An 11,402-nucleotide genomic window follows, 5' to 3' on the forward strand; every position below is an offset into this window, starting at 1 on the left:
ATGAACAGTGACCCTTCCACCATTTCCTTCCAGTCCTCATGCCCAATAAATGGGCTTCTTTGGCTTTGTCAGTGACCGGGTGCTGAAAACATGGGTAATTCAGGGGAATCACAGGGCTAGGGTGAGATGAAGAGGTAGGCTGGTGATCGCTGAAGTCGGCCTGTGAGGCCACTCCAAGAGGCAGAAAGGAGCCCGGAAACACCAGCCCTGCCTGCCTCCCTCTTGCACGCACGCGCGCACACGCACGCACACGCATCCAGAGCTCCCTCACGCTGAGGAAGCTCAGGGTCCTGCCTTGTTTTAGCCAGAGGGAAGGGCCAGGCGCCCCCCAGTGGTGGTGAACACATCACTCTGGGGTCAGATCACCTGAGCGTGGCAAGTGTTCCTATCAGCTGTGTTACCCTGGGCAAGCCACTGGACCTCTCTGTGCCGCAGTTTCCTCACCTCTCAACGGGGGACAACTCAGAACCTACTTCTGGAGGGAGTTGTAAGAATGAAGAATGACATTCGGGCCCTACACCCCCACCCCCATGTCAGTGCTCCCTGCTAGTCCCTGAAGGGGCTGCCACAGCCCACCTCACTTCCTTCAGTCTGCTCAAACCTCACCTTCTCAGCAAGCCTCACTAACCATTCTATTGAATAACGCAAGCTGCCCCCACCTACCCTTCACAGCTGGTTCAGATATTTCTTTTTTCAGTAGCTCTTATCATGGTGTCACTTGCTGCAGAATTTGCTTATTATGTCTAGTGCTTACCGTCAACCGTCCTGAGGACGGGCGTCTCTATTCCAAGTGCCGTAGACCAGCATCCAGCACACGGAAAGGGCTTCAGTGTTTGCTAACTGAATGACTGAATGGCTCTGTAATAAATATGAACTTTCTTTTTTTTTTTTTTTTTTTTTTTTGAGACGGAGTCTCGCTCTGCCGCCCAGGCTGGAGTGCAGTGGCCGGGTCTCAGCTCACTGCAAGCTCCGCCTCCTGGGTTTACGCCATTCTCCTGCCTCAGCCTCCCAAGCAGCTGGGACTACAGGCGCCCGCCATGTCGCCCGGCTAGTTTTTTGTATTTTTTTTTAGTAGAGACGGGGTTTCACCATGTTAGCCAGGATGGTCTCGATCTCCTGACCTCGTGATCCGCCCGTCTCGGCCTCCCAAAGTGCTGGGATTACAGGCTTGAGCCACCGCGCCCGGCCGAACTTTCTTTACCAGCACTTTTTCAAGGAACCTTCCCTCACCCACTACACCAGGGTAGGGCTACCCTCACATGTATCAGGTGTCACCTTTTCACAGGGGAAACACGTTCCATTGTGAGCACATCTGCCTTCTGGCTTCACCTCTTGTCCGGTGGAGTTGGCCAATGTTCTCATGTGTGTAGCTGTGTGATCCCGAGCAAGTTACTGAACCTTGCTGGGTCTTTACCTCCCCTCTTTACATCTGCAAAGGGAGGACAAAGGGCTGTTGGAGGATGAGATGAGATCCTATCAGTCAGTGCTCCGTGAAGGTAAACTGTATTTACCATCACTGCTGTTGAGGTTACAAGTGCCAGGTGGGGCCAGTTCTGTGGGATGTGAGTTTGGTAAAAAGTCACATTGACCGTCCTTTGCCCACGTGCTCTATGCACGTGCTCAGGTGTGTGTGTTGAATGTACCCTATGCCTGGGCAGCGAAATCACCTCTGTAGTTAACAACGATGAGAATAAAAGCTGTGCTGGATCCTTTCTATGCATTACACCATCTCCTTTAACCTTTAATGGCAAACCAACCACCCAGGGTTCCTATTTTCCATCGCGGGGACGAGAGAGGGACGATGACCTGCCTGTTGTCACAGAGCTTTAGCTGATGGAGCCTGGATTTGAGGCCCTATCCACAAGCTGCACACACTGCAGTCCTCACATAGGGCAGAAGTCCACTATCCACCCTGGCAGGGTACAGGAGGCATCAGTGTGGTGAAACGCTTCCTGAAAACATCCCCACATGTTTCTGTCATAGTAGAGCAGCCACAAGAGTTGGGGAAAATTTGAGCATATCATGTTAAGACTGAGGAGCGAGGGTTCGGTGACGAACTGAGCAGACTGGCCTTCGATTCTGACTTTTCTGAGCGAGGCTTCCTTCGTACAGACATGGGGACCAAGGGGCCTGCCCTGAATCCTGGACACCTGAATTCTGGGCTGTGTTAGACCCTAGGACAGTGATGTGCTGAGGAATGTTTAACAAGCAGCTTGCTGCAGGGGTGATTTATAGTGTTTACTAACTTCCACGGGGTAAATCCTCTGATACCATTTGGATCTGTGTCCCCACCCAAATCTCATGTTCAATTGTAATCCCCAGTGTTGGAGGTGGGGCCTGGTGGGAGGTGACTGGATCGTGGGGGTGGATCCTTCGTGAATGGTTGAGCACCATCCCTTTGGTGCTGGTCTCATGAGTCAGTTCTCACGAGATCTAGTTGTTTAGAAGTGTGTCGCATCCCCTCCACCCCCGCCTCTTTCTCCTGCTCCCACCATGTAAGACACCTCCTCCCACTTTGCCTTCTGCCATGAGTAAAAGTTTCCTGACGCCTCCCTGGAAGCTGCTGCTTCCTGTACAACTTGCAGAACCGTGGGCGAATTAAACTTTTCTTTTCTTTTCTTTTTTTGAGAAGGAGTCTCGCTCTGCTGCCTAAGCTGGAGTGCAGTGGCCAGATCTCAGTTTACTGCAAGCTCTGCCTCCCGGGTTTACGCCATTCTCCTGCCTCAGCCTCCCGAGTAGCTGGGACTACAGGCGCCCGCCACCTCGCCCGGCTAGTTTTTTGTATTTTTTAGTAGAGACGGGGTTTCACCGTGTTAGCCAGGATGGTCTCGGCCTCCCAAAGTGCTGGGATTACAGGCTTGAGCCACCGTGCCCGGCCTAAACTTTTCTTTATAAATTACCAGTCTCAGGTATTTCTTTATTAGCAGTGTGAGAACGGACTAATACACACTCCCACCACAGCAGGTTGTAAGCTACTGAACTGACGTCACTTGGCATAGGGCTGAGTGGCTTGGGTGAGCCAGCTCCAGCACACCACTGCTGCACAGCCTTCGAGAACAAAGCCCTATTCTTTGCCTGGGAATTCTCAAACTTTGGGCAGATATCCCTGAAGAGTAGAGGAGGGCTGATGCCTATTTCTATGGTTTGCGGTATATCCCAAAGCAGCTGCCCATAACAGAAAACTCTTTTGACTTCTTGTTTTGAAACATGTTCATTTGTGCATACTACTTCAGAATAAATCCGGGTTTGTGTTAATGTAAAAATCATGTTTTAAATGATTTACCAGATAAGCAGATCACTTGGCTTTCCCTGTCCAATTACTCAGGTAAAATGACTTGTTCCAGAAAGTTGTAATGCATTCATCCTGCAGTTTTCACAGGTGTTTGCACTCAGTCACGCACCCCAAATTTGAGAAGCATGATTCTTGTCTGATATGGTCTGGCTGGGTCCCCACTCAAATCTCATCTTGAATTATGGCTCCCATAATTCCCACGTGTTGTGGGAGGGACCCGGTGGGAGATAATGGAATCATGGGGGCAGTTTCCCCCATGCTGTTGTCATGGCAGTGAGTAAGTCTCATGTGATGTGATGGTTCTGGGTTCTGTACAGGAAACCCTTTCCGCTTGGCTCTTCTCATGGCAGTAAGTCTCATGTGATCTGAGGGTTCTGGGTTCTGTAAGGGAAACCCTTCTCGCTTGGCTCTCCTTCTCTCATTCTCCCTGCGGCCACGTAAGACATGCCTTTCACCTTCCGTCAGGATTGTGAGGCCTCCCCAGCCACGTAGAACTGTGAGTCCGGTATGTCTTTATCAGCAGCGTGAAAACAGACTCATACACTGTCCATAAAACAATTTTCTTCAAGGAACTCGGCACTACTGGGGAAGAAAGAACAGCAGTTTGATATTAGATAATCCTGGATTCAAAGCTTGCCTCTGCCAGTTACTGGCTGTGAAAAAGTTACACAAAGCCTGTTTGCTCATCTGTACAATGGGGTAAAGAAAACCTACCTCACCTCTGCTGTTAGGATATTTACATGTGATATCTTCGGTAACTAGGACATGGTCACTGCTTGCCTTCCTTTTCCTCTTCAACTCACAATACAGTGGACCCCTGAGCCATGTTAGTTTGAATTGTGAGGGTCCAATTATATGCAGATGTTTTTCAATGGAAGTTACACTGAGTGTGCCTACCTCTCCTGCCTCCCCTTCCAGCTCCTCCACCTCTTCCACCTGTGAGACAGTAAGACCAGCCCCTCCTCTTCCTCCTCAGCTTACTCAACTTGAAGGCCATGACGATGAAAAGCACCCCTACTTAATGAACAGTAAATATATTTTCCTTATGATTTTCTTAATAACATTTTCTTCTATCTTATTGTAAGAATAGGGTATGTAATACATGTAACACACAAAATATGTGTTAACAGACTGTTTAGGTTATTGCTTAGGTGCCAGTAAAGTGACCATTAGACTATCAGTACTTAAGTCTTTGGGGAGTCAAAACTATATGTGGATTTTCTACAGTACAGGGGGTTGGTACCACTAACTCCTGCACTGTTCAAGGGTCAACCACATACCACGCATCCAAGAGACCAACAAAGACTAAGACCCACTAAAAAGGCTGAGATTAGAATTCTTATCTAGTGCCGGAGGAGAGAAATTGGTGTAACCTCAATGGAGGGCAATTTGGCAATGTCTTTAAGACTGAAGATACACATTCTTTATCCCTGTTGTACTCGTTAATCCAGCAACCTTATTTCCTGTACATGTCTTCAGACGTCTTTGCACATGTCCACAATGAGAGACACACAAGGGTATTCACCGTGGCAGAGTTTATAGAAAGAGGCAGTACATTTCCTTGGGTAAGGGTGTGGGCCTGCAGCAGGCTGTCTAGGTTCAGTATTTAACTCTGCCATCCGCTATCTGTGTGGACTTAGACACTCTACGTGTCCTCTCCGGGGCTAAGCTTCCTCATCTGTAAGATGAGACAAAACACAGGAATGACTTCACAGGGTTGTGGTGAAGATTAAATGAGTCAAAATATGTAACACATTTAGAGGAGTGCCAGGAAGCAGGGTCAAAGCTAAGAATTTTATTATTACTACCACCATCAGGAGACTGGAAACAACGTAAGAGCCCATCAATAGGAAAACGGTTAAGTGAATATTACATGCATATAATGAGATGCCACATATTACAAGGAACAAAGTATAACCATAGTAGTGATTCCTAATTGGGGGTAATTTTGCCCCCCATGAGAAAATTGCAATGTCTGAGGCTGTTTTTGGTTGTCACATCTGGGAGGTGAGGTGCCCCTGGCATGGTGGCCAAGGATGCTGCTCACCCTCCTGCAATGCACAGGACGGCCCTCCAGGGCAGAGAAGGATCTGGCTCAAAACATCAACTGTGCCAAGGCTGAAAAACCTCCAAGATAAAATGGTATAAGGGGAAAAATATAGAAAAGCCATTTAGAAAAACCAAAATATAGTATACAAATACATGACTTTGAAAAGGCGCTAGAGAGATAAACAAAAAGTTTGTAGCAGTGACTGTCCCTGAAGAAAGGAACCAGGTTATATGTGTGGGAATCCACATATATAACATATTTTGGATTTGGAAAAATCCAAAACCCGCTTTTTCCTCTCTATGCTTTGTTTCTGTGTCATGAACACGTAATTACATCTTCAAAACAACAGACGAAATAAAAGAAGGCTGGGTCGCACATAGCACATCAAGGCAGGGCTGTAAACCTGGCTCATGTTCTGAGTCCCTGATGATAGATGAGAAAGGGTTTTGAAAGGCACAAAGCTACGTCCTCCTGAGGTGAGGACGGCTGGAACATGCTTCAAAGAGCTACTTACTGAACAGTGGTTGTGCCTCCCCTCTGAGGCAAATAACTAAGGGGCCTTCCCCTCCTGCCCTGGCACCCCTTTGAGCCTGGGGGGCTGTGCTGGGTATTGAATTGGGAGAAGGTCCTGATATACTGAAAACCAGGCATTAAATGCACTGCCACAGCCTCACTGCCTCCTTTGGGCCAGCCAGCTTTTGCTGTACCCGCTGTCAAATATTCAAAGATCACTCCTGGCCTGAACCTGCCAGTCCCAGAGGCCAGGAACGTATGTAGGCAATTTCACCAAAGACCGCAGCACAGCTGTTACAGGGAGAACACAGGCTATGCATATGCATGTCTAGCCTGCCATTTCCCCACTTTGTGTGGGAACAGATTAGGTTTCCTCACTTGCAGGATGAGGCTAGGAATATCCCTACTGCAGGAAAGTGCAGCTCTGAGGGCTGTTTTTGATAAGATATCCAAGGAGAGGACACTTGCATCCTCCCCCTGACTTCTCCAAATCAATTTATCTCATTCCCAGAGGCCCCAAAGGAGCCTGGGCTGCAGGCACTCAGAGCTGTAGCTCTCAACTCTGTGCGTACATTAGTCTCTTGGGAGCTTTCTAATAAATAGTGACAGCTGATGGCAGTTCACTATGCCAGACCAATTAAATCAAAATCTCTGGGGATTGAGTCTGACCTGCCTTTTTTTTTAAATAAAGCATTCCAAGGTGACAGCAACGTGAAGCCATCATTTCGAATAACGTTTGGGTCTCAGAGTCTCAAGGACAGAGCTAGAGATCTGACCTGTTTCTGCTGAAGTCCAGACCTCAGTGAAGACAAAAGTTTTTGGTAAGATCAAAGTTAAACTCTTAGACTCCCTAATCAAGGGATTCCAAAGGGTCACCGCTGGTGGCCATTCCTGGCTCTGGAGTTGACCAAGATGCCCACGGGAGACCTGGATGTTGACTCTGAAAAGAACACCTAACAACGCCCTGTAATCCTTTTACCCTGCTTTCCTTTTCAAAATACCTATCAGCACCTATTACAGACTTTATTTTTGTCTCTCCCACTAAATGCAAGCTCCGGCTGAGTAAAAACCTTGCCTGTTTTGTTGAGAGACTAGCACAGTGCCCAATCCGTGGCAGGCACTCACTGGCTGAACGAATGAATGCATCTTGGAGCTTACCCGGGCTGCAGGCCATGGACACCTTTCTTCTTATCTCAGAACACTATCCCTTTACCATCTCTTCCCTCCCTGCCTTCCCCAGCTCCTTTACTCTTCTCCCTTTCATCGTCTCTTGGGTCTGTCCATGCTTTTGCATCACTGTCCTCTCAATCAGAGTGATTTTGCCCCTGCAGGGGACAACTGACAGTGTCTGGACATATTTTTTTTTTTTTCGCTTGTCACAATCTGAAGGGAGGTGCGGTGTGCTACTGGCCTGGTAAATAGAGCCCAGGGTTGCTGCACAACATCCTATAATACATAGAATAGCACCCCCTCCCATCTCCCAACAAAAAACTATCTGGCCCCAAATGTCACAGTGACAAGGCTGTGAAACGCTGGTCTGGACCGAAACATTTCCAGATCCATGTGCTATATGAGAACATCCCTTAGTCCCTGACACTTCAAAGTTCTGTTCTTGACCCCATGAGTTCCCCCATGGGCTCCCTAGGGACATCTCCATCAGGAAGAGCCTTTGTTCCTGACCCCACCTCCTCCACCCTACTGCTGCCCTCCCAGGACCCTGACTACACAATTCTGAACCTAACCCCTGATCTAGACGTCCAAGTTATTTTACCTCTGAACCTGAAACCTTTACTTTAGGCCTCATCCTTTTGCTTTTCTACCTATGGATTTTATTCTCCAAGTGTGGGATGCCTGTGGTTATTATGCTACTAATAAAACGACCATTTATGTGGCACTTCCTTGTGCCAAGTTCTACTTATGCTCACCATAAGCCTGAAGTTGGTTCTGTTATGACTACTGTTCTACAGGAGACACCGAGGGGTGGTGGACTTAACTAAGCTCTCCCAGTCACACAGCTAGCCAGTGGTGAAACCAGGAGTCAACACCAGACGGTGGGGCGCCACAGTCCATACTCTTAAGTTTCCAAGCTACCCTGGTAGGAAGGGGACACAACCATACGCAGCGTCAGTGGAGGGCTCTGTCCTCCACTCAAATGCACACATGCAGAAAACAGACGACGCAGGTGGTTGGCGGGGGCAGTGCACCACTGCTCAAATGGAGGTGATCAGATGCCCTGGTATGTGGACAAAGATCGCCCAGTCCCAAGTTCAGAGATGCAAACTCCTCCAGCATTCACCACTATCTCTGCCTCTGTCTAGTGTCAAAGAAAAACGACCACCAGCACCAAAACCAACACCTAAACACGGTGATTAGTATGTGACAAGGTCTGTCACACGTCAGGGTGTTTCAGCTACGTCATCCCATTTAATCTTCCCAATAACACCCAGGCAGGTGCTATTAATATGCTACTGTACCAAGAAGGAAAGTCATGCACAATTAAACAGTTCCACAGATTTCCAGGGCAGCCCATCACACCTTAGAGCTGCTCAGAATTCTCCCCCTGCGGGCCTCCATTTCCATGGTTACAGTGCAATATACACCAGAAGGGCACAGTCACACACAACCGCAAAGCCACTGACGCTAAGTGGCACACAGACGCCCAGGCAAATCACACAGTAACCCAAGGCTACAATAAACGCCCACATCAGCTTGACACTGACACACACGCACACACTCCAGCAACACAAATCTTCACAGCCAGCGTCACACACCCACTCCAGGCTTCCCACTGGCTCCATTGTTTCCTTCGCGTGGCTCACGCAGCGATACACATCCGCGGGCCCGATATAGCTCCCTCACACACAGGCACACATGGCGCGCCTCACACGCGGGCGCACAAACCTCGAGAGCCACAGCAGCGAAAAGGCGCAAACCCCACGCAGCCGCGGGCCTACAACCCATGCAGGCTCGAGCCCACGTCCCCCGCAAGCACCCGCGCAGACGCCCACGCCATCGCGGACGCGCACACCCACGCGCGTCCGGGCAGGAACGTCCACGCAGTGGCGGGCGCGCCGCCCACGCCCTCAAAGAGACACACCCACTCTCGCCAGCCCCCTCACCTCGGTCTTCCCAGACTCCGACCCCAGCGGCGACCACCGTGACAGCCGCGCAGGGACCCAGCGCCTGCGCAATCCCCTCCGGGACCCCGGGACCGCGCGCCGCACCTCCCTTCACACACGCACCACGCAGGCAGGCGCGGGGCTCCGCCCCCAAACAAGGCCACGCGGCGCGCGCTCACTCGCCTCTCGGGGACAGAGCCACCGGCCCCGGCCTGAGGCCCCGCCTCCTCAACGCCACACGCTCAAGCGCGTTCGCACAATCGGTGCAGTCCTGGGGGCGGACGCTCGAGGCCCCGCGCCTGCGCACACTCCCGGGGCTGGCACGCGTACCCGGCTCCTAGGGGACGGGCGCTTGGCCCTGCTTTTCATCCTCTCAGGAGATCACGTGTGGACACTGAGGCCCTTCCTCGAGCTCTTTAACCAAACGCAACCTCCCCAGTTCGCCGCCTTGCCCGCTCCCACACTCACACGTTCCCGTGTGAGGGCTTATTGCCCCCGCCCGCCACCATCCTTCGCCCCCACATTCACGAGGTTTGGAGCCGGCCTCACCCGCGGACGCGGACGCGGACGCCCCCACCCGCGCGTGCGCATTACGCAGTCCTCCTGCAACATCCAGAAGCCACCGGGGTGCAGCGAGGCTGTGGAAGGTCCCACCCAGAACGTGAGGTGAAGAAAGCTTGGGCTGCGCTGGTTCTGCTCTGTCCGGGTCGGAGATGAACTGACCCGGGAGAGTAGCACAGGGATGTTTCTTTCGGCCGACGGTGAGAACTCACCTGCACGTTTTGCGAAGAGGCCCACAGTCCTTTGCGTGGCGCCCGGACTACATTTCCCAAAGGCCCCTGCGCGGCCTGCTGCTCTTCCTTGCGGTGTTGCGCCTGCGCAGCCGGCGGGCTTGTGGTGAGACTGACTGCGTCGGGGATGAGGCAGGGTCCGTGAGGCTCACCCGGGCTGGGAGAAGCAGCGAGGAGGGGCGGGCAGCGGAAGGTCCGGGAGTGTCCGCCATAAAGTCGTGTGAGGTGACCGTTGCGTAATTGTGAGTCTGTGAGAGAAGATGTGAAGTATGGCCTCGTCCCGGTCATCTGGGCGTACGGGTCCCGGGTTTTGATCGCACGTTTGTGTAGGTGAGACCTACATTGTGTTACCCTGAACATGTGTGAGGACGAACCTTTGTGTTTTCTTAGACGTGTGTCTCCGAGCCGATTTTTGTGGTTTTGTACGTGGCAGGGGGGGCACTGATTTTGAATATGTGTGTATGTTCTGGACCTCTGTTTAGCTTCTGCATCCACTTTTGCGCAAGCGCAGAGTTGAGTAGGTGGCAACAGGTACTGTGTGACCCCACAAAGCCTGAACTGTTTACTGTTGACTCTAGAGCCCAGTTTTTGCGGTGTGTACATCTGTGGGGAACCACTGATTTTGAATATGTATACTTGGGTGTATTTACGTCTATTCTATGACTGCTTTTGCACAATGGCAGGGTTCAGTACTTGCAGCAGAAATCTTGTGACCTATAAAGTCTAAAATACTATCCTGATAAGGTTTCTAGCCCTAGCCAGTTTTTGTGGTTGAGTGGTATGTGTGTGTGTGTGTGGGAGAGAGAGAAACCAGTGTTTTATTTATTTATTTATCTATTATTATTATTTTTTTTTTTTGAGACGGAGTCTCCCTCTGTCGCCCAGGCTGGAGTGCAGTGGCGCCATCTTGGCTCACGGCAACCTTCGCCTCCCGGGTTCACGCCATTCTCCTGCCTCAGCCTCCCAAGTAGCTGGGACTACAGGCTCCCGCCACCACGCCCAGCTAATTTTTTTGTATTTTCAGTAGAGACAGGGTTTCATCATGTTGGCCAGGGTGGTCTCGATCTCTTGACCTCGTGATCTGCCCGCCTCGGCCTCCCAAAGTGCTGGGATTACAAGCGTGAGCCACCATTCCCGTCCCCAAGTATCTGGAATCTTATTATGATAACGTGTTTGTGTTTGGAACATGAGGGAAAGGAGAGCAGGGGAAGGGAGGGTTTCTGAGCTGATCTTGGGAACTGCAGGACAGACTTGGCGTTTTACAACTCCTTTCTTTCTCCCTAACTTTGCCTTCCCAGGACAATTTCTCTTCAAAAAGAGGGATCGGGAGGAAAAAATGAGCAATCAGCTCACTGCAGCAGTACTCCTGCCTCAGCCTCCCAATTAGCATGGGACTACACATGGCTAATTTTTTGTAAAGACAAGTTCTCACTGTGTGGCCCAGGCTGATCTCAAACTCCTAGGCTCAAGCAATCCTCCCACCTTGGTCTTCCAAAGTGTTGGGATTACAGGCATGAGACATGGCACCTTGACAAAAATCACTTTTAAACTTTAAAGTCATGTTCCAAGTAAGCTGGCATTTCCTTCTTCTGTGATTTTCAGTCTTTTCCTTCAGCACCTTGCTGTCTCATAGAGAC

At 50.6% G+C, this 11,402-nt stretch overlaps 1 protein-coding gene and 1 pseudogene across 2 annotated transcripts in view; one reads left to right on the plus strand and one right to left on the minus strand.

The window, feature by feature from the left end:
• ZNF667 (zinc finger protein 667) overlaps positions 1 to 9,818 on the minus strand; it is a 38,359-nt gene extending 28,541 nt beyond the window's left edge. The window contains exon 1 of one of the 2 annotated variants that reach the window (XM_033224565.1): positions 9,748 to 9,818. The gene's annotated coding sequence lies outside the window, so the exon portion shown is untranslated. Of the gene's footprint in view, positions 1 to 8,974; positions 9,305 to 9,747 lie in introns of those variants that run through there. The other variant, XM_033224563.1, reaches the window with a different exon arrangement.
• Positions 8,727 to 10,597, plus strand: LOC117091465 (annotated as a pseudogene).
• Positions 10,598 to 11,402: the final 805 nt, after the last annotated feature.

The sequence above is a fragment of the Trachypithecus francoisi genome, unplaced genomic scaffold (assembly GCF_009764315.1).
Source record: "Trachypithecus francoisi isolate TF-2019V2 unplaced genomic scaffold, Tfra_2.0 Lachesis_group12, whole genome shotgun sequence".
NCBI classification, from domain to species: domain Eukaryota; kingdom Metazoa; phylum Chordata; class Mammalia; order Primates; family Cercopithecidae; genus Trachypithecus; species Trachypithecus francoisi.